Raw genomic sequence first — 26964 nt, 5'->3', positions numbered from 1 at the left:
ACACACAATCAGTGGGCAAAACATAAAAATATTACATTTCTGTCATTTAGATTTTGATTTCTGTGAACAGCTTAAAACCACCAAAAACAGTAAATCTGATAATCCAACAAATGACAAAGGCAGCAAGACTTATTTATCATTAAGGCATTGGTATTATAATCCAGTCCAGAATAATCCACTTCGCTGTACTGGAGCCAAAATTCAGTCCGATCCGATATCTGTACTCCAGTCCGGTGTTGTCTGCCGGCTGCCAGTCCCTCAGTCTCACTGCAGGGAGGAGTGAGTGAGTGAGTGAGTGGGTGGGTGGCTAGCTAGATGGTTGGATTGCAGCACATCAACGCTTCTCCATACTACGGGGCTGTGCGTCGACTGGAAGGTGCTGTCAGTCTAGAACAACCGGGAGCCGGTTCATGTACCCCGACGGTCGGCTGAAGCGTGCTGCTGATCGGGTGAGTCTCCATCCGTGCCGTGGTGTGTGTGGTAGGTACGTGTGCGACGGTTATGGAGGCAGAGCCGGCTGAGGCTTCCCCCGTGTACTCTGTGTGGCCTATCTTGCACCGTTAAATGGCATTTGATTGTCAGTCGCTGTAATTCTAAACTTGATGTCTATTGTTTGGCTGGTGCAAAGGCTGATTAGATGCCGGAAAGTTTCGGTTTACATTGTGTGAAGCTGTAGAGCAAGGTGAATGTAAAGGTTACTGAAGATTGCAACTGGAATGCTGGATACAGCGAAACTAAGAAAGGACAGACACAGCAATGCAGATGCGGTAACGACAGGTTAAATACGAAATTCTTTATAGGATAAGATGCTGGTATCGTGACAAAGCAAACACAGCTGTATGTGCACAGTGACGATGTAAAACCCAGCTACTGAAATATTTTCATTGAATCATGCTGATATTTAAATCAAATTAAAAACGTTCTAAACACGAGTGGCAAAACCTCAGTATAAAGTCTGTGAAAAGTGGAACCATTAATCATATATTAAGCCAGCTTTACAGGTTTGATAACTGAGAGAGAATTTAAATTAATCAAGAATCTTATGAACTGCACACCTTGTTTTGATAATTTTGTATCTTTCCCTTGGAAAGATAGGAAAAGTCAAATATCAAACATCCAGAGGCCATATTATGCAAAGTGGGATATTGAACTCATACTTGCGAATAAATTTTTTTTTCAGAGCAGAGTATATTTATTCTCCTGTTTAAGCTAGTTTTTTCCCCCCACCATGGTTATTTATTTGAAATTTTAGCTAAGCAGCCACTTTGATGAGGCATGTGATGTCATATTTAAAAAAATGTCCAAGTATTATGATTTTTTGGGGGCTGTGAAGCTAAGCCAAAAATATAATGATAGATTTCTTAGCAAAAATAATATGGGTGGGGGAAAGAGAAAATATTATTAGAAGGATAAATATTTAATTATTTCTTTACAGCAAACTCAAGACACAAATTTGTTAATGCAACATAAAGAGAGCTCAAAATGCATTGGCTGTTGCTGTCATCGTATACAGTGGCACTTCTGACAAGTAATCCAGGGCCTGCATTCTCCAAATACATCAACAATTCATTTACTGCTGTGATATTGCAAATTTACTAAATCTGTACACTGTACATTCTCCAAGGATTCATTATCAGATTCTCTGCTTTTTTTCGACATATTAATGACTTGGTCGTGAGTATACAGGAATTTTGTTGCAAATTTTTACAAATTATACAAAACTCAGAAATATATTGAATTGACCTTTAAGGGAAATGGAATGATTGGTGAACTGGACAGACATACGGTAAATAACATTTAAATAGCAGAAGCTTAATCAGTAGAAAGGAAATCATGAGGATAAATTAATGTATTGCAATTTGAACAGAGTCCTGAGCAAAACCTTGAGCTTATGTTCACAAATAATTGAATTGAATTGACTTTATTTTTTACATCCTCCACATACGTGAGGGGTAAAAATCTTTATGTTACGTCTCCGTCTAAATGTTCCATGTGCAATCATAGTAATTTATAATAATTTATAATAAATAGAGCAGTCAATGTAATATAGAGGACACACAAATCAGCGTGAGTTCATCAGTTTATGGCCTGGTGGAAGAAGCTGTCCTGGAGCTTTTATGCTGCGGTATCGCTTCCCGGATGGTAGCAGCTGGAATAGATTGTGGTTGGGATGACTTGGGTCCCCAATGATCCTACGGGCCCTTTTTACACACCTGTCCTTGTAAAGGCGACAAGGTGAGTAAAAGAGAGTGAATATTCTAAAAAGCATATTAAAATTCTTTTCATTTAACTATCCTTGGTTTAGAGTACTTGAACCAAGAGTTTTGTTTAAAAAATTCTAAATACTGATTAGGTTGCTAGTCAATGCATCATACTGTTAGGAAGGATATTGAGGCTTTGGAAAGGTTGCATGAGGGATCTACTAGAATAATGCCTGGTGTGAGGTTCTTGCAGTTGGGTGGGACAACAGGACAGGCAGAATTGTTCTTGGACCAAAGAGGTTAAGAGGAGATTTGATAGAGGTTATCAAAAGAATGGTAGGTTTTGATAAGAAGCAAAGGTTTGCAGTGGCAGATATTTTTACTGGGGATGTGAGTTTAGGCTAATCATCAGAAAAGCAGAAATGAAATTGGAGAAGAATGTTGCACAGCAGTTCATGATTTGGAATGTACTGCCTGAAAGGTGGTGGAAGCAGACTGAATAACAGTGTTTAAAAATAACTTGATTAATTTCTTCAAAGGGAAGAATTGGTGTACTTTTGTAATAAGGAACCAGGACAAACGGTCAGCAACTGCCATGGCAACAGTGACCAAAATTACCACCTCTCATTCTGTGACTTAAAGTAAAAGGTGCTATATGCAGTGGATTCCAGTTAATTGAGACACAGTACATTTTGGCCCAATTATGCTGCTGAAGATTCATGGAAATAGTTAAGAAAGCTACTTTTAATTTAAAACAAACTGCCATTTAACAGAGTAACAAATTATATATTTGAATGAAATACAGAACAAATTAGAATACTACCAATACTACTACAGTACTATAAAATTGTGTATTAGTTCCTAATAGTTATCAATGGAGAAATTAATTTAGTGTGCACTGTCACGATTGACTGTAAATGAACAAAATCAGCGCAGATAATGCAGATGATGGGCTGCCTTTCTACAATGCTTTTGACAATTGTATCCTCCAAATCTTCATTGTTCTTGTAACATTCAAGATGATTGTTGATACCTTTAAATTCTTCATAGTTTCTAACTTGAGGTATTAAAATTGTTTCATTTTCACTCCCATCTGTTTCTGGCATCTCCAGGCTTGAACATTTGAAACCACAGTCACTATTTCTCACTTTATTAGATTATTAGAAAGACTGTTTCTCATGCATTTTAATGCAGATCTTTAATTGCTGATTGCAAATTCACCTGCGTCAAAGCAACCATTGATGAAGTTATGGGCTGTCTCTGATTACATTGTCTGAGGTCAGCATTTAAAGCCTTTTCAAAAAAATGACAAGTTCAGAAACAAAAGTATCAAATCCCTACATCAATATGAAGAAAATCAGACTTTAATAGCTTGTTTAAGCTAGTCAAGATAATAGCAAGAAAATAATATGAGATGATATTTTGGGGTGTGAAAGGTGCAATGCAATGGGTATTTGCATGATGCAGGACATTCAATCAGATCAATGGTTCCTTCTCTTTCATAAGCACAAACAAGACATCAAACACTAAGCAAATTATATCAATATTAAAAATTGCAAAGTAAATTTAATGCTGCTTGTATTTTGTGATATTTAGTCTTGACTTTCGAGCAATTCCTTTGCATTAACAATTTTGAAAGTTTACCGATGTTAAATATAAAGTAAATTCTAAGTAAGAATTGAGAAGTTTAATATTTAATATTAATAAAGTTCAAATTATATCAGAGGTGTGGTTAGCAGTCAGAGAGCACCTTGGTAAATGTGGAAAGTGAGAGGCTTAAGAATAACAGAATATACTGGAAAAGCTGCAAACTAGGCACCATCTGTAGAAAGAGGAACAATGGGTGACCTGAAGCATTGACTGTCTCTCTTTCCATTGATGCTGGCTGATCTGCTGAGTTTTTCAGCATCTTCTATTTTCCAGCATCTGCTTTTAAAAATGTTTGTTTGGTAATTGTTTATTAATATTGCATATTTCTAATCTTTCTCTCTGTCCCCAGTGCTGACCTTTTCGTTGCTAGTATGATGGTATGAGCATCTGTATAAGTCTCAAATTTCTTTTGGATAGCTTCTAACCAAGTTCATCTCAGGAAATGATCAGATTTATTTTCAATTTATTGCTGCTTGGTTCGGCCAGGAAAATATTTTAAAAGAATGCATTTATTTATTGAGATACAGTGCGGAATAGGCCTTTCCGGCCTGCTGAGCAACGCCACCCTGCAAACCCCTGATTTAACCCTAGCCTAACCACGGGACTATTTACAATGACCAATTAATCTACCAGCCGAGATGTCTTTGAAATGTGGGAGGAAACCCACCTGGACATGGAGAGAAGGTACAAGCTCCTTACAGGCAGCAGCAGAAATTGAACCCGGGCCGTCTGTACTGTAAAGTGCTGTGCTAACCACTACTGTTACCATGCACGTTTCTCTGAAGATGTAATAAAATTTCTAGACTTATATATTGCAGAGCTTGCACTGAAAAGTCATCACTCATTCAGAATATCTAACATTAGAGAAAAAATCATTTACCCATATGATAATGAGCAATGTTGTTTCTAATTTGACTCTCGCTGTGCAGACATTGGTAAAAATGTGATTGATTGATGCACGCCTCACAGTGGGAAAAGCTGTTAGGGGCCTGGAAAGAGCTTTGTCTTGTTGTTGAACATTTATGAAGATCAGATTTGCAGATAAAGAGTAGACACAATACGTCATGGCCTTTTCAGGGGGATGTTTAAATTGCATTTTAAGGAGGAATTGCATTAATAAAAGACAAGGAAAGGATAGTGATTTGTAGTGTACACATCTGTTTATGAATCATCTGTATTATGAAGATATATAAGCTAAAACATGTTTAGTAAATAGAGTGGATAATCTGCTTGCTTTCTCCTGAGGCATCCAACATCAGGAAGCCTGTCTTTAAACAATTCATTTCATTCCACATGCCCCAAGAAATGGCTGGCAGTAGTATGCACCACAAAAACTATGGGCCCCAAATTCTTCTGTTATTAGTAATAAAAGCTGGAGTTGTATGCACAAGTACATGTGACCACATATGCAACTTGCAGCAGCAAGCATCACAGATACGTAGCATTAGAGACAAGGCTTTCTCAAGAAAAAAACAACTGCAAATTATTTAAGGAAGAACATAATGAGAATTTAAAAAAAACAAAGTATTGTAGAGCAAAGTGCTTGCAGTGTTATTATACTGAGGTAGTGATTGTGGTTGTGCAGTCTGGTTCAGGAACGGCATGGTTGAATGGAAGTAGCTGTTCTTGAACCTGGTTGTGTGGGACTTCAGGTTTCTGTACCCCTGCCCGATGATAGCTGTGAGAAGGTGGTGTGGCCTGAATGGTGGGAATCTTTGATGATTGTCGGTGGATACTTTTAGCGGGGAGGGATGTGTCCATGGTGGATTGGGCTGACTACACTAATCTCTGCAGTTTCTTACATTTCTGTGCATTTGAAAAGCTATAACGGTAATTTTATAGTGTTAGCGTGTGTGTCGGTAACATGCCAAACCACTTTAACCTCCTAAGAAAATAGAGCCATTGACACTTCTTTGTGATAACATCTATGTGCTCAGCCCAGGACATGTCATTCATATATTAATGTCCAAGAATTTAATGCTGCTGACCCTTCTACCTCCAATCCATCAATCATGTTCTCCTTCCTTTCCCTTCCTGAAGTCAACAATACTTTAGTTTTACTGGTATTGAGCAATACTATTGTTGCTACATCACTCAACCAGATCTCCTACCTTGCTCCTGTCTTGCTCTACTGGTGTCGTTTCAATAAGTGGAAATTGTCTGTAAAGGAAGTGTATTGCCCAGTCAATTTTCCTTTGATTGTCAGTCGTTAAAGTGCTGGAGGGAGCCATGGGCAGCAACAAAAAGAGGACCTTCCCCACCAGTGATAGATAGATAGATAGATAGATAGATAGATACTTTATTCATCCCCATGGGGAAATTCAACATTTTTTCCAATGTCCCATACACTTGTTGTAGCAAAAACTCATTACATACAATACTTAACTCAGTAATAATATGATATGCATCTAAATCACTAACTCAAAAAGCATTAATAATAGCTTTAAAAAAAAAAAAAAGTTCTTAGGTCCTGGCAGTTGAATTGTAAAGCCTAATGGCATTGGGGAGTATTGACCTCTTCATCCTGTCTGAGGAGCATTGCATCGACAGTAACCTGTCGCTGAAACTGCTTCTCTGTCTCTGGATGGTGCTATGTAGAGGATGTTCAGGGTTTTCCATAATTGACCGTAGCCTACTCAGCGCCCTTCGCTCAGCTACCGATGTTAAACTCTCCAGTACTTTGCCCACGACAGAGCCCGCCTTCCTTATCAGCTTATTAAGACGTGAGGCGTCCTTCTTCTTAATGCTTCCTCCCCAACACGCCACCACAAAGAAGAGGGCGCTCTCAACAACTGACCTATAGAACATCTTCAGCATCTCACTGCAGACATTGAATGACGCCAACCTTCTAAGGAAGTACAGTCGACTCTGTGCCTTCCTGCACAAGGCAATCTCACCATTGCCCCAGTTGTCCAGTGGATCACTTCATTCCAGACCTCATTGCACTGTCGTGCAAAATATGGATTAAAGAGCTGAACTCCAGACCTGTAAGTGACTGGACTTGATATCAAGGTCACGTTTGACCAAGTTTGTATCAAGGAGCTCTGTTGAAACTGAAATCAAAAGACAACAGTGAAATGACTTGATTAGTTTAGTTATATATTGGACCTTGGAACACTACAGCACAATACAGGCCCTTCAGCCCAAAATGTTCTGCTGACCCCTTAACATACTCCCAAAACCAATCTAACCCTTCCCTCCTACGAACAGCCCTCCATTTTTCTTTCATTGATATGCCTATCTAAGAGTCTCTCAAATGCTCCTAATGTGACTGCCTTTATCACCACCTCTGGCACCTGCACCTGCCACTCTCTGTGTAAAAAAACACTTCCTCTGATATCCTCTCATACTCTTCTCCTAGCATCTTAAAGTTATACTCCCTTGTATTAACTATTGCTGCCTTTGGATAAAGTCTCTGGCCATCCAATCAGTCTCTGCCTTGCATCATCTTGCACACAACATTTTGCATACAGATGGTTGTGTTTGTCAGAGGTCGATTATCTTTACTCCAGGACATCACTGCAGAGTTCCTCGGGGCAAGGTCCTGGGCTGAGCTATTTTTAGCTGCTTCCCTGGTGACTTGCTTTACAAATGGGGAGGTGGGGTGACCTTTGATGATGACGACACAGTGTTCTGTTTGCCTCACAAGTTCTCAGCTAACCTAGCAGCCTGTTCCCACATGCAGTAGGACCTAGACAGCGTTTGGTGTGGAGCTGATAAATGGCTGATAGCATTGTGCCACACAAGTTCCAGGCAGTGACAAATCCAGTAAGAGGGTAGGAATTCTGTGGCGAGTGACTCATCTCCTGACACTGCAAAGCCTGTTCATCATTCATAAGACACAGTATAGAATGTGATGGATTACTTTCCCCTCTCCTGAGTGCATGCTGATCCAATAACACTGAAGAAGCTCATTGCTATTAAAGACAAAATGCACTGTATAATTGGCACCCTGTGTACCACTTTAAACTGTCTTTCCATCCACTGCCAGTGCAGAGTGGCTACGACATGCACTATTTACAACATGTACTGTAATTGCTTGTCTAGCCTACTCTGAAAAAAATCTCCCGAATTTGTAAACTCTATCACTAAGATCAGAGGCTTCAGGTGTATGAGAACAACACCGTCTACAGCATCCTGCCATGTTGCAGGCTATATTGACGTGGAAATGTATCAGTAATTGTAGTTGGTTCTGAATCTCCCTGGAGATTCTTCCCAGAAGAATTGCACTTATTCGAGAACTGGCACATCATCTTCTTTCTAAGCACAATTAAAGATATCAGCCTTGTTGGTGACAGCTGCATTATGAAAAATTAATAAATCTGAAAGGTTAGAAGAACATCCCTGATTATGCTGATCAATTGTTGGTACTGATTAGATGGGCTGAATGTCTTTTTCATATTCAAGTTTTCTCACTGATTCTGTCTTGGATTTTTTTTAATACTATGTTAAAGGTGCAAGGTAAAGTTTAAGTTATTTTTAATGCTTGTAGTAAAGTCTCATGCAAAGTTTACTTTGGAATTGCAATAAATTATTTTGTAGTTTTGATATTATCCCCCTGATTACACGCATCATGCAAGTTGTGTTTCATTGGAAAAACTGAGTCTTTCTGCAGATTTTTATATTTCTGTTTCATTTGTTTGGTTCCATGATATGTATGTGAATGCATGGAATTGCTCTGCATTTAATCTGGGCATCAACCTTGATGACTTGGTACATTTGAGAGTGAAATTAATATTATTTCAAGCTCCTTCTATCTAGGGTGGTCAACAATTGTTGGGCAATCAGGATCTTCCATTCATCCATGCAGGGAGAGAGTGTGACAGCCTCTGGCAACAAGGATGATTGAATCAGAAGGAGATTATTCTGTTCAAACTGAATGACTTCCTTAAGCTGATGTTACGTGAATGTTAAAGATTGACTTGATAGAGTACTTACAATGACAGTGCTTCAATTCTGCACAGGCCTGGGTTTCCGTCCCTGGTTTGGGCTGCTGGTTGGTCTCATTTAGGGCAGAAGTAACTGTGCTGTAATCTTTTGCCAGGCCTTTTGTCTGTCAACTAAAGTAGGCTTGCTCATTTAAGTGGAATCTAGAAGCTGGCTTTCTGGTGAAGTTCTCTCCAGCTGAAGAGTCTTTGTGGACAATGGTCATTTATAGATTAACAACTCCATCTCACCACCAGACTGGGTGGGGAGGGCCAGAGGTGGTGGCCACCTCGCACCCATCGGATAATGTCATGCTTTTGACTCACACAATGTTAGACTTTATCAGCCGTGCTCTTGATCAGGGCCTGAAAGGTGGTTGTTGGAATCGTCGTGGTTCTCTGGGGCTGCTTTAGGCTTTGTATCTCCCACTGACTTGGCAGTGACACCTGGTGAGGTGGCACCTTGCAATGTTCACACCAAATGAGAATTTTGCTGGGAAAATGTGGAACTCCTTCCCAGATGCTCCTTTCCCTCCACTCCACCGGAGGACATAACACTCGAAAGCAGAGCAACTGAGCCATCTTCCCGACCTGCTACTCCAGCCAACCTAGAGCTGGTTATGGTGTGCCACCAAAGGTGGATCTCTGTTTCGGTAAATTATTTACAGGAAATGGAGAAGAATATTGGAATAAAGATAAAAGGCCTAAAGGTTTAATCTTATCCCAAAGTCTCAGTGATAACTGGGCGAGTGAATGATAAGAGTTGCATTTTGAACAGCATTGAAGTAAAATTCAGGACTACAGATTTTTTAAGGTTGTAACTGCCCTACTGCAAATGATGTCTCAGTTATCACGCACGAATGGAGCAGGAATAAGAGGGAGAAAGGTATTATCAACCAGAGCACTATATGTAACAATTACTTAATTAAGGAGATTTAAAGAGTTTTATTTGTCACGTGTGGATCGAAACCATCAGTGAAATGCATCGTTTGTGTCAACGACCAACACAGTCCAAGGGTATGCTGAGCACTTCCAACCCAGCATGCCCACAGTTTACTACCCCTACCCTGATGTCTTTGGAATGTGGCAGGAAAGCAGAGTACCTGTAGGAAACCCACACAATCATGGGAAGAACATACAAACTCACAGACAGCAAGACAGGGAACCTGGATCACTGACACTGTAAAGTGATATGCCAACCGTTACGCTACTGTTCCACTCTAGTATTAAAATGAGTATTAATGGCTGCATATGGGAGCAAGCACTGTAAGTTACCTCTTAGGCTGGAGGTACAAACTAGAGGATCTGGATATGGTTGAGAAAACCTAGAAAGAATTGATTCCTTATAAAATCAGAATTTATAGGAAGAAATCACAAAATCTATAAATACAGAAATTCTCTTGTAGTTTTTTCATGAAAGATGTGTATCAAATAGTATTCACGTCTTGACATTCTACGTGTTATACCTCAGATTCTAATGTACCAAAAATATAACTTCCCTTGAATTCTTGATTACTTTTTGTCCCACTTAGTATTTTCAAAAACTGAAGCGTATTACATTTTCTTTTACTTTGGCTAAATTCATCAAGCCATTAGAATCACACTTGTCGTTTCTGTACAAGTTTTCATTCTAAAGTTGTATGTATTTCAAATGAGCCTTTACAAAATGCTTGTGTTTGGTAGGGGGTGGGGAGAAATGTGAAGGATTTGAGAAGAGAAAAGTGGATGTTTGAATGGGGTATGAGTATAATGTTGACTGGTGAGGGCGAAAGAATGACTTGCTATTCTGTTAGTCAGGTTCTAGTGTGGCATAGCATCTACTTACTGTTACAGTATCTTCATTCAATCCTTTTAGTAGACAGTTTCCATATAATTACATAGTTCATCTCTTTTGATGTGCATTTTGATTTTCCCCTTTCCTAGTACTCATAATTTAAGTACAGTACTTAGCAGGTGTTATTTGAACAAACTTGAAATAATTAAACCTACACAAATGAAATGAACTGAGAATATTAACTAAATAACTTGACCACAAGACACAGCCTAATGGAGTGAACTAGCAATATTGATGGTTAATTTGGTGAAACCAGCTATGGAGCATTAATTGCAGTTTGTTTTGGTAAGTGTATGTAAGATATTGGTATGTTTTGTGTCCTGCAATGTAGTCAGGCACTTTGAAAGGGAGAAATCCAAGATAATAAACAAGAATGGAGGTTACAAACTTGGTCAGACTGCAGTAGAGAATAGACAAAAGGTGCAGGAGTAGGCCATTCGGCCCTTCGAACCAGCACCGCCATTCACTGTGATCATGGCTGATCATCCAAAATCAGTACACCGTTCCTGCCTTCTCCCCATATCCCTTGACCCTGCTATCTTTAAGAGCCCTATCTAACTCTTTCTTGAAACCATCCAGAGAATTGGCCTCCACTGCCTTCTGAGGCGCGAATTCCACAGATCCACAACCTCAACTCCGATCTAAATGGCCTACCCCTTATTCTTAAACTGTGGCCTCTGGTTCTGGACTCCCCCCAACATCGGGAACATGTTTCCTGCCTCTAGCATGTCCAATCCCTTAATAATCTTATATGTTTCAATCAGATCCCCTCTCATCCTTTTAAATTCCAGTGTATCCAAGCCCAGTTGCTCCAATCTTTCAACATATGACAGTCCTGCCATCCCAGGAATTAACCTTGTGATTCTATGCTGCACTCCCTCAATAGCAAGAACATCCTTCCTCAAATTTGGAGACCAAAACTGAACACAATACTCCAGGTGTGGTCTCACCAGGGCCCTGTACAACTGCAGACCTCTTTGCTCCTATACTCAACTCCCCTTGTTATGAAGGCCAACATGCCATTAGCTTTCTTCACTGCCTGCTGTACCTGCATGCTTACTTTCAGTGACTGATGAACAAGGACACCTAGATCTCGTTGTACTTCCCCTTTTCCTAACTTGACACCATTCAGATAGTAATCTGCCTTCCTGTTCTTGCAACCAAAGTGGATAACCTCACATTTATCCACATTAAACTGCATCTGCCATGCATCTGCCCACTCATCCAACCTGTCCAAGTCACCCTGCATTCTCATAACATCCTCCCTACATTTCACACTACCACCCATCTTTGTGTCATTTGCAAATTTGCTAATGTTACCTTTAATCACATCATCTAAATCATTAATATATAATTTAAATTGCTGCGGTACCCCACTAATCACTGCCTGCCATTCTGAAAGGGGACCCGTTAATCCCTACTCATTGTTTCCTGTCTGCCAACCAATTTTCTATCTATGTCAGAATATGGGGGAAATATCAAAGTTCTTCAGAATATCAGGTAAATGTTCATGATAGAATGTGAAAGGTTTTTGGAAACTCATTGGAAAGTGAGTCAACCAAATTGCGTATCATTTTGTACAGAGAATTGGCACTTAATTCTGTGCTGCAGGAACAGATGTTAATACAGAAAAATAAATTACCTTATGAGGTTCCTCATGTCTGGGAAATAAGAATCATTTCAGCATTAATTAAACTAATTAGTGAAATCTTTAGCAACAATTCACATTCATATATGGCAAATGCAATGGAATCTTAAATATTTTTTCTAATTCTAGGCATCCATATGATTAATTGTCACATTTGGTTCAGATTCACAAGGTTATTTCTTTTGCATTTCCATCATTTTACATGGTTGGGTCCTTAAGTTCATTCACATTTTCTCTAGAACAGGGGTTCCCAATCCTTTTTATGCCACGGACTAATACCATTAAACGGGGGGTCTGTGGACCCCAAGTTGGGAACTCCTGCTCTAGAACATGAATGATAATTTTGATTGCATTTAATAAAACTATTAAATGTTATGGTATTTCCAGTAGTTACAATAAAAAGTCCTGGAGAAATGCAGAATAAAAAGGCCCCAGATCTACTGAACTGGCTCTGTCCATCAAATACCCATTTACACTAATCCTACTTTACACATTAATTAATCCCCCCACTCCCCACCAACCCACAGATCCTCCTGTTCACTTATACACCTAGGGACAATTTATAGTGGCCAAATTCACCAGCCAACCTGACATCTTTAGGATGTGGCAAGAAACCAGAGGACTAGCAGAAAGCCACATGGTCATGGAGAATTTGCCTCTGGCTCTCTGAGGCAGCAGGCCTGTTAGCTCTGCCACTTTTTTAGTATTCATGATGTCTGAACTCCAGAGGCATAGACAGAGTTGACAGGGAGTATCTTTTCCCCAGGGTAGAAATGTCTATCTAATATCAGAGGGCATGCATTGAAGGTGAGAGGGGCTAGGTTCAAAGGGGATGTGAGGGGTAAGTTTTTTTTAAAATCAGAGAGTGGTGAATGCTTAGAATGTGTTGCTTGACGGGGTGGTAGAGGGAGTTACATTGGAGACTTTGAAGAGATGTTTAGATAAGCATATGAATATGAGGAAGGTGGAGGGATATGGACATTGTTTCGGTAGGAGGAATTAGTTTTTGAGTTTTTAAAAATGTACTTTCTTGCTGGTTCGGCACAACAATGTGGGCTGAAGAACCTGTCCCTGTGCTGTATTGTTCTATGTTCTATATGCCTTTAGATGAGGGCAGTTGGCATGCTATTGGTGAATAGCATAAGCCTGCCTGACCTGATCATCTACCGTCCTGTATAGGAACCACTTAGACCATCCACGATCGGTCCACAGTTCAGTGACCAGCTTGAACTGTTGTTGGGAGCCACAATTAATTGCAGTGAGAGGGAGGCTATGCTCTTTGGCTCAACCAAACCTCTCCCCTTCAACATCAACTCAGATTTGAAAATTGCAGATCTCACTCCATTCTTTAAGAAGGGAGGGAGGTTAAAAAAAAAGGAGATTGTAAGCCAATTAGCCTGCCTTCAGTGTTCAAAAAGTACTTCAAAAGTTCAAAGTAATATTTATTACTGTATCAGGGTACATAATATCACCACTTAAAACCCTGAGGTTCTTTTACTGCAGGCATACTTAGCAAGTCTATAGGACCGTAACTAAACTGAATTGTAAACTGTAAATCGGGTATTGTAAACTGCAAACAAACCTCAAATGCAGATAATAAATTAATAGCAATATATAACGAACATGAAATAACAAGATAAAACAGTCCTAAAATGAGTGTAGTTATCCCCTTTTCTTCAAGAGCCTGATAGTTGAGGGGTAGTAACTGTTCTGCAACATGGTGGTGTGAGTCCTGAGCCACCTGTACCTTCAGCTGGACGGCAGCAGTGAGAAGAGAGCATGGCCTGGGTGTGAGGATCTCTGACGATCGATGCTTCTTTCCTCCGACAATGTTTCATGTAGATGTACTCAATGGCTGGGAGGGTTTTACCCGTGCTATACTGGGCTGAATTCACTACCTTTTGTAGGATTTTCCTCTGTGCCTTTGTGTTCCCATAACAGGTCTTGCCACCACACATCTATAGAAGTTTGCCAAGGTTTTTGATGATGTGGTGAATCTCCACTGACTCCTGAGGAAACAGAGGCACTGTCATGTTTGGGAAGATGTTAGAGTCCATTATTAGGGATGGAGTTTTGGCTTATTGGAGGCGCATGATAAAATAAGCTGAAGTCAGTATGGTTTTCATTAAGGGGCAATTTCAAAGTTCAAAGTAAATTTATTATCAAAGTACAAATATGTCATCGTATACTACCTGACATTCATTTTTGTTGCGGGTGTTCACGGTAAATACAAGGAACCACAATAGAATCAATGAAAAACTGCACACATGACAGACAATCAGTATGCAAAAGGCAACAAACTGCAAATACAAAATGGAAAAAAAAACAATAAATATCAAAAACATGAGATGAAAGTGAATCAATAGGTTGTGGGATCAGTTCAGTGATGGGGTGAGAGAAGTTTATTTTTATTTATTTTGAGATACAGCACTGTAATGGGTCATTCCAGCCCAACGAACCCGTGCCTTCCAGTTACACCCAGGTGACCAATGAACCTGTTAACCCACACATCTTTGAAACGTGGGAGAAAACCAGAGCACCCAGAGGAAACCGGCGTGGGCACAGGGAGAACATATAAACTCTTCCAGACAGCGGCTGGAATTGGTCCCGGCTCACTGGTGCTGTAAAACGATGTGCTAACCACTGCGCAACTGTGCCACCCCTGATTTTCCCCTCTGGTTGAGGGGTAATAACTGTCCCTGAACCTGGGGGTGTGGGTCCTGAGGCCCGTGTGCCTCCTTCCTGATGCAGCAGCGAGAGGAGAGCATGGCCTGGATGGTGGGGTGGGGTGGTCCTTGAAGATGAATGCTGCTTTCCTGTGACAGCGCTCTGCCTAGATGTTCTCAATGGTGGGGCTTTAGACGTGATGGACTGGGCTGTATACCGGAAGTTTCTTTAGGTACATAAAGTGTAAAAGAAAGGTAAGAGTGGACCACTGGAAAACGATGCTGGAGAGGTAGTAATGGGGGAAAGTGAAATGCAGAGGAACTATCTGTGTTGGGACCGCTTCTTTTTACATTATATGTCAATGATTTGGATGATAGAATTGATTGCTTTGCTGCAAAGTTGTGGATGATATAAAGATAGGTGGGGGGCAGGTAGTTTTTAGGAATTAGAGAGGATACAGAAGGTGTTAGACATATTAGGAGAATGGACAAAGAAGTGGCAGATGGAATACAGTGTTGGGAAGTCTGGTCATGAACTTTGGCTGAAGAAATAAAAGGGTAGATTTTTTTATAAATGGAGAGAAAATTCAAAATTCTGAGCCACAAAGGGACTTGGGAGTCCTTCTTTAGGATTCCATAAAGGTTAATTTACAGGTTGAGTCTGTGGTGAGGAAGGCAAATGCAATGTTAGTATTCATTTCAAGAGGAGTAGTATATAAAAGCAAGGATGTAATGTTGAGACTTTATAAAGCATTGGTGAGGCTTCACTTGAAGTATTGTGAGCAGTTTTGGAACCCTTACCTAAGAAAGCATGGGCTGACGTTGGAGAGGGTTGAAAGAAGTTTCACAAAAATGATTCCAGGATTGAACGGCTTGTCATATGAAGGAAGTTTGATGGCTCTCTGCCTGTATTCACTAGCATTCAGAAGAATGAGAGGTGACATAATTGAAGCCTATCGAATGGTGTAAGGACTTGATAGAGTGGATATGGAGAGATGTTTCCAGTAGTGGTAGAGTCTAGGATCAGAGAGCACACCCTCAAAATAGAAGGATGATGCTTCAGGACAAATCTCTTTAGCTAGAGTGCGATGAATGTGTGGAATTCATTGCCACAGACGGCTGTGGAGGCCAAATCATTGAGTATTTTAAAAGCAGACATTGATAGGTCCTTGCTTAGTAAAGACATCAAAGGTTATGGGGAGAAGGCAGGAGAATGAGATTGAGAGGGATAATAAGTCAGCCATGATGGAGTGACAAAACAGTTTCGATGGGCCAAATGGCCTAGTTCTGCTCCTATCTCTTATGGTTTCAGTACTTGAAAGTGCTGGAAGTCTGGTTCAGAGGAGTTGGGTATTGTGGCAAGAATTGGCTATAGTGAAATAGGAAAATAGAAATTTGGACTGTTGGAGCAGTGTTGTGTCTCAGTTACACGTAAGAACCCTGATCATTAGATGTGAGATTCTCTTGGTGCAGATGTGTCCTGGAGCCGTGACAGTCAAACAATCCATTGTTTCGTTCTCCCAGAGTTCTTGAATGGATGATGGATCCTTTGTTGCTCAGCTCTCTTTTTTTGGCTTGTCCCTTTAGGTCAGGTGTTCCTAACCTGGGGTCCACAGACCCCTCAGTTGATGGTAGGGGTGCATGTCATAAACAGATTGGGAACCCCTGCTTTAGGTATGCAGTTTTGAGTGGTTTGGAAAGGAACTACTGAGAGAGCACTGTCAGTGAATTTCTGCCATACTTCTTTGTAATTTTGTGGTAAATCTGCATCTGTTAATAATTAACCTGACCCCCTGCAAAGACCTTGCGTTAAGTATTTGGCTGGCCTGATACAAATGGTAGCTTGTAGTTTGAACATCTTCTTCTCATCTCTCTGAGTCCTTTTTGCTTATTTCCTATTCTCAGCTTTTTATACGTTGAAATTTGCTCAGTCTGCACATTTCAGTTTCAAAGAGGCCTCTAGTTTGGACACGTTTTTAAATCTTTGACTGACCAAGCATCACAAGGCATTGTTCCGTTTAGAAAGGATTTGTGAGGAGAAGCTTGTATTGTAAATCTCTTGAAATGCTTCATTTCAGAAAACATTATTCAAAATTAATTTGTTACGTTCACACTGCCCCTTACTTCCTCCTACCTTCTCACCCACTTTTGAATAACCTGTTTAATCCCTTAACCATCAGCATCCTCTCAGTGTATTGTCACTGAATGCTGCGAACAATCTCCTTTTATTTCAGGGCAACCTGAGGACTTTCACTTCGAACTGCATGCACCCTCTCTGCCTGTTCAAATTCATTTTAGTCTTTTGCCTTAAAAATTAATTTACATGTTTTGAATAAGATATCAAATTAGAATGAGGAAAGGAACATTGTTGGCAAACCTGCTCTTTGAAACCTCCCCATTTATCTCTTCCCACCCTTTGTGATTCCACCCACCCTTCCTATGCAGCTGTTGTTAGGTACAATGATTTGTATTATTCTTCTCTGATTTATATTATGGTGGTAATTTAGTTCTGAATCATGTTTTCTCAAATGAAGCATCTTGTTCTGAAGTGATTCGAGCAGTGCTGCTTCCTTCCTATCCTGATAGAATGGAACAATGCTTGGTGCTGCATGACCTAGTCAAAGGCTTATTAAAATCATCCAAATTAAAGCCCTCTTTGAAATTAAAATGTGCACTAGGAGCAAATTTGAATTTGCATAATAGAATGATTTTTAAGGCAAATAGCACGATAACTTTGATTTTTATTTACAAAGAATAGCTTGGGATTTGGTCCTGTCCATTAATTCAATAAAACTGTGCAACAGCTGTTGCCATACAATAAGACTAACCATGCATGCAATACTAGAATCGATGAACTGCAGGTGCAAGTGTGACTTCCCAGCTGTGCAAATACTGTTTGAAATTAGCCTTGCAGTTTCACATTCTTAAAGTAGCAATCTCAGTTAAACTTTCTGCTCCAGTTGTCTTAATTTAGAAAAAGGTCACCCGCTGCCACTGTGCTTTCTTTGTAAAAAAGTTCGGAGTGGAGAAAGTGCGACAATATGCTTGGTTTGAAACAATTACCAGATGCCATGACTGGAATTGCAAGAACTGTGATGTATATCAAAAGCATAAAGGAAACATGAATACATGATACAGATAAACAGACAAGCATTCAGGTAACTCTGTAAATTTAGAGGTACCTGGAAGGTTAAAATTAAGCATGTAGGAAGTGGAGAGCTTCTGGTTGGTTATTTGAATATAAAAAAATGTAAGAGCACTGAAAACTACAGATTCTAGATCATAATAGGAAGACGGCGAGATTGAACTGTTAGAGCAGACAGAAGCAGCAAAGTGAAATACAAATTAATCGAATATAAATGGCACTCAAAAATGATCCAAAGTCAAAGTTAGTAAATGTAATGGATAGTTACCTAATTGTTTTGTGCAGTTGAGAAGCTGATGAAGGCACACTGATCTTGACCTAGTACTCGAAGATGATCTGAATAATATGCAAGTTACTGGCACATAATGCTTTCAGTAAAGAATGATTATGATTCAGCATTCAGAAATAACTAAATGGCAGTTGCATAATTTTATGAAAGGCTAACTTCAAGGACTAAAGGGAGCAAGTGCAGCTACAATGGTAGACAGTGGGTGTGGGGAAAGATACCGAAACTGGCTTAATGCAAGGATGCCACTGTAAATACTTCACATGAAAATCAAGAAAAAAACGGTTCTGGAAACATGAACGAAAAACAAACTTTGAAAAGCTCGGCAGGTCGGACAACATATGCGGAAAGAAACATTTCTAGATGGGTGACATTTCATCAGACTTGAGGAAGAGAGGACCAAGCTAACTTCTGTAGCAGCAAAACTAAGGAGGGAGATTGATGGGGGGGGGGAAAAGGGAATTTCTCTGATTGAGAGGTAAAGAAAAAAATGATAGCAGGCACAAATTGTTTTTGTATAGATGGCCAAAAAGAGCCAGGTTAACTAAAGTTGGAGAATTTGATTTTGAATCCAGAAGGATGCAAAGTGCCCAGACTGGAAGAACAAGGTGTTGTTGCTTGAGCTTGCATTGAGCCTCATTGTAACAGTGCACAGGCATAGACAGAGAGGTCAGAGTGTGATGGTGAATTAAAGCAGGAGGCAATTGGAAGCTCAGTCAACCTTGTGGACTGAGCAAAGGTGCTCCAGGAACTGTCACCATTGGTTTCTTCAGTATACAGCGGGCCACATTGTGAGCCCTCAAGCAGTACATTGGAAGAAATGCAAGCAAATAGGTACTTCACCTGGAAAGAGTGTTTGGATCCCTGGATGGTGGGAAGGTAAAAGTACAAGTGTTGCATCTCCTGCAGTTGCAATGGAAACCACTATTTGACAGGGAGCGGTAGGCTGAGACAGAAGAGCAGAGGAGTTGTGAAAGGTGCCATCCTTATGAAATGTGAAAAAGGAGGGGAATATGTGTCTGGTAATGGAACCAACTTCCTCCAGTTCCAGTGTGTGAAGGATAATTAATTGATTGCAGAGGCTAGTGCGGGGGAATGTAAGGATTGGGAAGCCAGTTCTTGTTCTGTCCCGGTGGAGAAAGGATAATGCATACACTGAGCATCTGGGATAAATGCACATTCCTAGATTAGATGAAGATTCCCTTAAATGAATAGGCTGCAAAATAATCTGCAAACTTTCTGCAGGGGGAAAAGTGAATTGCTTCAATAAGATGGATATAAAAATTTGCAGAAATGCAGGACTGGATGTTAAATGGTACTAGAAACTGGAGCGGTCGTAAAAATTTTCCTTCATCTTTGTCATCACAAAGTTCAGAAACAGAATTGGTCACATATAGTGAATCACACTTTTGAATTTAAATATGCTAATTGGAAAACACTCTTTTTTTGGGATAGCTGCATCGAACTGGTCTTTTGGAAATTAAAGGTAAAAGTTCCTGGCACTGTTTGAAAGTTCAGAGTATTTTTCCAGGATACCTCTTTATTAGTACTATTTAAAGACCAAATTGGTGGTTCTGTTGATGAAATATACAGTATCTTGTTGACAAAGATTGTTATTTGAATACATTATGAAAATTATTTTGTAAATTTCTTTAAATTCTTGACCCAAGAGCATCACAGATTGTGATGGTATTGGGTTTGCTGGCCGTTGAGGTTCTAAATTCAAAGAAAGATCTTGAGCCCTATCGGATACAAATAACAACAAATCCTCTCACTAAAGAGAGATAATACTGTATTTCCCAATCTGCAAAGGCTACAGGTACTTCCCTGTATATGCTCTGTGGGGAGTTTTAGCTGCCAACCCAGTGCCCACTATTTGAGCTGTGGGTCCCTCCTCTGTGCCAAGCAGAAGATACTTCCAGCTCACAAAGTAGTTTAAAACAGAGCTCATTTAAATACAGTTATAAATGCTTGAATCCACACATTCTTAAAATAAATTTAAAACTCGCAGAGGATTTCTATCGCAAACATTTATTTCCCAATTGCAAACTGTTGCTAAAACACAAAACATTTCTTAAATTCAAAGGATTTCCAAAACACAGGTACAATTCCTATAAACTGAAAAGACATGCCATGATACAGATGAGCTAGTTGTCTGTTGCAGAAACTGAAGACAGAGGAGTGGATTCAATTCATCCCTCTCTTCTTATCGTTCTTCCTGATGTTCCTCAATTGAGCCTGAACTGCTCCCTACATTTCTACCCTTTTTCTACCACTTGAGTGACTTCACACATATATGATATTTCCTCAGATGTTCTTTCACCACAAACAGTCTAAAAGCATTTTGGAGGCATAGTTCTTCAAAGCTCAAAGTACATTTATTATCAAAGTAAATATACTATATACAACCACGAGATTCATCTTCTAACAGGCAGCGACAAAACAAAGAAACCCAAAAGAACTCATTAAAATAAAGAAGCACCAAATATCATTTGGCATCTCCTTAGATCAAGGGGTTTAGATGGGATGGAGTTTGTTAGGTGTGTTCAGGAAGGTTTCTTGACATAGTGTGTAGGTAAGCCTACAAGAGGAGAGGCTGTACTTGATCTGGTTTTTGGAAATGAACCTGGTCAGGTGTCAGGTCTCTCAGTGGGAGAGCATTTTGGAGATAGTGATTACAATTCTATCTCCTTTACCATAGCATTGGAGAGGGATAGGAACAGACAAGTTAGGAAAGCGTTTAATTGGAGTAAGGGGAAATATGAAGCTATCAAGCAGGAACTTGGAAGCATAAATTGGGGACAGATGTTCTCAGAGAAATGTACAGAAGAAATGTGGCAAATGTTCAGAGGATATTTTGTGTGGAGTTCTGCATAGGTACATTCCAATGAGACAGGGAAAAGATGGTAGGGTACAGGAACCGTGGTGTACAAAGACCGTTGTAAATCTAGCCAAGAAGAAAAGAAAAGCTTACGAAAGGTTCAAAAAACTAGGTAATGATAGAGATCTAGAATATTATAAGGCTAGCAGGAAGGAGTTTAAGAAAGAAATTAGGAGAGCCAGAAGGGGCCATGAGAAGGCCTTGACGGGCAGGATTAAGGAAAACCCCAAGGCATTCTACAAGTATGTGAAGAGCAAGAGGGTAAGATGTGAGAGAATGGGACCAATCAAGTGTGACAGTGGAAAAATGTGTATGGAACCGGAGGAGATAGCAGACATACTTAATGAATACTTTGCTTCAGTATTCACTACGGAAAAGGATCTTGGTGATTGTAGGGATGACTTGCAGTGGACTAAAAAGCTTGAGTATCCAGATATTAAGAAAGAGGATGTGCTGGAGCTTTTGGAAAGCATCAAGTTGGTTAAGTCACCAGGACCGGATGAGATGTTCCCCAGGCTACTGTGGGAGGCGAGGGAGGAGATTGCTGAGCCTCTGGCAATGATCTTTGCATCATCAATGAGGACGGGAGAGGTTCCGGAGGATTAGAGGGTTGCGAATGTTGTTCCCTTATTCAAGGAAGGAAGTAGGGATAGCCCAGGAAATTATAGACCAGTGAGTCTTACTTCAGTAGTTAGTAAGTTGATGGAGAAGATCCTGAGAGGCAGGATTTATGAATATTTGGAGAGACATAATATGATTAGGAATTGTCAGCATGGCTTTGTCAAAAGCAGGTCATGCCTTATGGGCCTGATTGAATTTTTTGAGTATGTGACGAGACACATTGATGAAGGAAGAGCAGTAGATGTAGTGTATATGGATTTCAGCAAGGCATTTGTTAAGTTACCCCATGCAAGGCTTATTGAGAAACTAAAAAGGCATGGGATCCAAGGGGACATTGCTTTGTGGGTTCAGAACTGGCTTGCCCACAGAAGGCAAAGAGTGGTTGCAGACGAGTCCTATTCTGCATGGAGGTCGGTCACCAGTGGGGTGTCTCAGGGAACTGTTCTGGGACCCCTTCTCTTCATGATTGTTATAAATGATCTGGATGGGGAAGTGGAGGGATGGGTTAATAAATTTGCTGATGACACAAAGGTTGGGGGTGTTGTGGCTAGTGTGGAGGGCTGTCAGAGGTTACAATGGGACATTGATAGGATGCAAAACTGGGCTGAGAAGTGGCAGATGGAGTTCAACCCAAATGTGTGAGGTGGTTCATTTTGGAAGGTCAAATATGATGGCAGAATATAGCATTAATGGTAAGACTCTTGGCAGTGTGGAGGATCAGAGGGATCTTGGGGGCCGAGTCCATGGGACGCTCAAAGCTGCTGCGCAGGTTGACTCTGTGGTTAAGAAGATGCATGGTGCATTGGCCTTCATCAATCGTGGAATTGAGTTTAGGAACCGAGAGGTAATGTTGCAGCTATATAGGACCCTGGTCATACCCCACTTGGAGGACTGTGCTCAGTTCTGGTCGCCTCACTACAGGAAGGATGTGGAAACTATAGAAAGGGTGCAGAGGAGATTTACAAAGATGTTGCCTGGATTGGGGAGCATGCCTTATGAGAATAGGTTGAGTAAACTCGGCCTTTTCTTTTTGGAGTGGCGGAGGATAAGAGGTGATGTGATGGAGGTGTATAAGATGATGAGAGGCATTGATCATGTGGATAGTCAGAGGCTTTTTCCCAGGGCTGAAATGGCTAACATGAGAGGACACAGTTTTAAGGTGCTTGGAAGTAGGTACATAGGAGATGTCAGGGGTAAGTTTTTTTTTACGCAGAGAGTGGCGAGTGTGTGGAATGTGCTGCTGGTGGTGGAGGTGGATATAATAGGGTCTTTTAAGAGACTCCTGGATAGGTACATGGAGCTTAGGAAAATAGAGGGCTATGAGTAACCCTAGGTAATTTCTAAGGTAAGGACATGTTCGGCACAGCTTTGTGGGCTGAAGGGCCTGTATTGTGCTGTAGGTTTTCCATGTTTCTAATGTGCAGGGGGAAGAAACAAATCATGGAACCAATTAAAATAAGCAAATAAGACAACTGCACTGCTCCAAAGAGCACTACATGAGATCATTCTTAACCCTCGGCCATTAGGCTGTATAATGAGTCAACTTATAGCTGGGGAAGTGATAATTCCCTCCTGTTAAACTGTTTGTGGTAACTTATTTTTTATTCTTTCTACTTCTCTTCTTAATATTTATATCTGTGCACTTGTAATGCTACTGTGACAATGTACTTTCCTTTGGGATCAATAAAGTATCTATCTATCTATAACATTCAGAACTGAAATTCACAAATGTGAGTCTGCAGCCATGACATTCGACATCACTGCAGCCGATCCAGGAGGCTGTTAGTTGCACCCTTCGTTCTATGCAGAGTCAGGTAAACCTCGCTGAGAAGTGAGCTGAACATCGGCTACCTACCATTAATGCTCTGAAGCTAAATTCCTTGAGCACATAATACTTTTCAACTATAAAAACATCATTGTAATTGATATACTAAATAATATTATACATTTGTTCTGCAAGCTTCCTTGAACCAAGCAACTTAAGAGTCAGTATGTCTGTTCGAACTAACCCAAATTAAACAACCCTTTGTTTTATACAGCATCCTGAGCACTGATAAAGCAGGTGCAGTGAGCTGAACCTTCTCCCAGACAAAACTGTAGCCTATTTAATATTTCAGTAATATTGTAAATATGTCATTTGCTTAAGTATTCTTTGTGGTTTATATAATTCATTCTTGAGTTATATGTACGAAGTACATGAATGGCAAACATCATTTCACCACCACATCATCACTGAGTGCCTCACTAAAGTAAAATGAATCAGACTCATTTTCCAGGGCTCCTGTGCTTGCTCCTGGAGTTATAAAACATAACAGTAGCGATGAAGTGGTTTTTAAAGCAGCCCAAGATGACTGATTTCCTGTTGCCGCACAGCATGTTTTTTCTTCTTCAGAAGAGGGCGAGAGAGAGATTCTAGTTTAAAACAAAGAGCAGCACATATTTCTTCAGAAGTGGAGAGAAATTGTCAAGTTTAAAAAGGCAGAAAATGGATGAAATTCATGGGATCATAAATTTTGAGTATCAGGTGAAGAAAAATAATAAAAAAACAGAAATGGCTGGCTACATCAGAAAGATAGATGTGTTCCATTGCACACAGATAACTGGATGATGTATACTGAATGAATTGAGTGGTATTTTGAAGCAAATGAAAGAGCCAATGAAAAACGAGTGCCAGTGTTACTGAGTGCAGTAGGTGGAAAACCATACAGTTTGCTAAAAAGTTCATCTGCTCCAATCAAACCAGCCCAAATGAGCTTTGCTGATAGTGTGAAAGTAATGCAGGAACTGAAATCATTATTGATTGCAGAATGCTTTCGGTTTCGTAAATGAAATCAAAAGGAAGAGAAGTCCATTTCAGCTTACGGGACTGAATTGAAGAAATAGTCTGAACATTGTCAGTTCTGTGATGGGCTGAATGATGCATGAAGAGATCATTTAATTTGTGGAATCTTACAAGAAAGCATTCAAAACATTATTTCTTCGGCAGTTTGATCAGGGCACAACTGCGCAAGCGCGTGGAGGTCGGCCAGTGAGAACAGCGGGAAGAGTTTAAAAGGAAGACAGATTTACAGAGCGGGCGTCAGAGGAGCGGGCGACGGAGTAGAGGGAGACAGAATAGGAAGTGTTTTGGCTCAACGGAGCTTAGGCGATAAAAGGTTGAGGCCAGGTAGGTTATCTGTTTAAAATAAAGACAATGTGCGTGAGGCCAGTTTTCTGTGCTTGTTGTCAGATGTGGGAGGTCCTAGAGGCTCCCGGCCTCTTGGATGACCACATCTGCACCAGGTATGTTGAGCTGAAGCTCCTCAGTAACCGCATTAGGGAACTGGAGCTGCAGCTCGATGACCTTTGTCTGGTCAAGGAGAAAGGAGGTGATAGAGAGGAGCTATAGGCAGGTATAGGAGCTATAGACCACAGGAGACAGAGAAGTGGATAACAGTCAGGAGAGGGAAGGGCAAGAAGCAGGTACTAGAGAGTACCCCAGTGGCTGTCCCCCGTAGCAATAAGTATTCCTGCTTGAGTACTGTTGTGGAGGATGGCCTACCCGGGGGAAGTAACAGTGGTTGCGCCTCTGGCACAGAGTCTGGCCCTGTGGCTCAGAAGGGTAGGGAAAGGAAGAGGATGGCAGCTGTGATATAGTTAGGGGGTCAGATAGGCAATTATGTGGATGCAGGAAAGAAACTCAGATGGTAGTTTGCCTCCCAGGTGCCAGGGTCCGGGGATGTTTTTGATCGCGTCCACGATATCTTGAAGTGGGAAGGAGAACAGCCAGAGGTCGTGGTACATATTGGTACCAACGACATAGGTAGGAAAAGGGAGGAGGTCCTGAAAAAAGACTACAGGGAGTTAGGAAAGAAGTTGAGAAGCAGGACCTCAAGCGTAGTAATCTCGGGATTACTGCCTGTGCCACGTGACAGTGAGTATAGGAATAGAATGAGGTGGAGGATAAATGCGTGGCTGAGGGATTGGAGCAGGGGACAGGGATTCAGATTTCCGGATCATTGGGACCTCTTCTGGGGTAGGTGTGACCTGTACAAAAAGGATGGGTTACACTTGAATCCCAGGGGGACCAATATCCTGGCAGGAAGGTTTGCTAAGGCTACTGGGGAGAGTTTGATCTAAAATTGCCAAGGGGGTGGGAACCCAACTGAAGTGATGGAGGAAAGGGAGGTAGGCTCACAAATAGAGAAAGTTTGGAGACAGTGTGAAAGGGAGGATAGGCAGGTGATAGAGAAGGGACACGCTCAGACTGATGGTTTGAGATGTGTCTGTTTTAATGTGAGGAGTATTATGAATAAAGTGGATGAGCTTAGAGTGTAGATCAGCACTTGGAGCTATGATGTTGTGGCCATTACAGAGACTTGGATGATGCAGGGGCAGGAATGGCTACTTCAGGTGCCAGGCTTTAGATGTTTTAGAAAGGATAGGGAGGGAGGCAAAAGAGGTGGGTGTGTGGCACTGTTGATCAGAGATAGTGTCACGGCTGCAGAAAAGGAGGAAGTCATAGAGGGGTTGTCTATGGAGTCTCTGTGGGTGGAAGTTAGGAATAGGAAGGGGTCAATAACTACTGGGTGTTTTTTATAGACCACCCAATAGTAACAGGGACATCGAGGAGCAGATAGGGAGACAGATTCTGGAAAGGAGTAATAATAACAAGGTTGTTGTGGTGGGAGATTTTAATTTCCCAAATATTGATTGGCATCTCCCTAGAGTGAGGGGTTTAGATGGGGTGGAGTTTGTTAGGTGTGTTCAGGAAGGTTTCTTGACATAGTGTGTAGATAAGCCTACAAGAGGAGATGTTGTACTTGATCTGGTATTGGGAAATGAATCTGGTCAGGTGTCAGGTCTCTCAGTAGGAGAACATTTTGGAGATAGTGATCACAATTCTATCTCCTTTACCATAGCATTGGAGAGGGATAGGAACAGACAAGTTAGGGAAATGTTTCATTGGAGTAAGGAGAACTATGAGGCTATCAGGCAGGAACTTGGAAGGATAAATTGGGAACAGATGTTCTCAGGGAAACGTACCGAACAAATGTGGCAAATGTTCAGTAGATATTTGTGTGGGGTTCTGAGTAGGTACGTTCCAATGAGACATGGAAAGGATGGT

At 40.8% G+C, this 26964-nt stretch overlaps 1 protein-coding gene across 6 annotated transcripts in view; it reads left to right on the top strand.

The window, feature by feature from the left end:
* The first annotated feature begins 265 nt into the window (after nucleotides 1-265).
* Nucleotides 266-26964, top strand: part of osbpl6 (oxysterol binding protein-like 6) — a 161961-nt gene continuing 135262 nt past the window's right edge. For 4 of the 6 annotated variants that reach the window (XM_073047130.1, XM_073047129.1, XM_073047128.1 and 1 more), the window contains exon 1: nucleotides 266-449. The gene's annotated coding sequence lies outside the window, so the exon portion shown is untranslated. Of the gene's footprint in view, nucleotides 485-26964 lie in introns of all 6 variants that reach the window. The other 2 variants (XM_073047127.1, XM_073047126.1) reach the window with 2 other exon arrangements.

The sequence above is a fragment of the Hemitrygon akajei genome, chromosome 5 (assembly GCF_048418815.1).
Source record: "Hemitrygon akajei chromosome 5, sHemAka1.3, whole genome shotgun sequence".
Lineage (NCBI taxonomy): Eukaryota > Metazoa > Chordata > Chondrichthyes > Myliobatiformes > Dasyatidae > Hemitrygon > Hemitrygon akajei.
The sequence above is the reverse complement of the archived record's forward strand: the minus strand, read 5'-3'. Positions and strand labels throughout refer to the sequence as shown.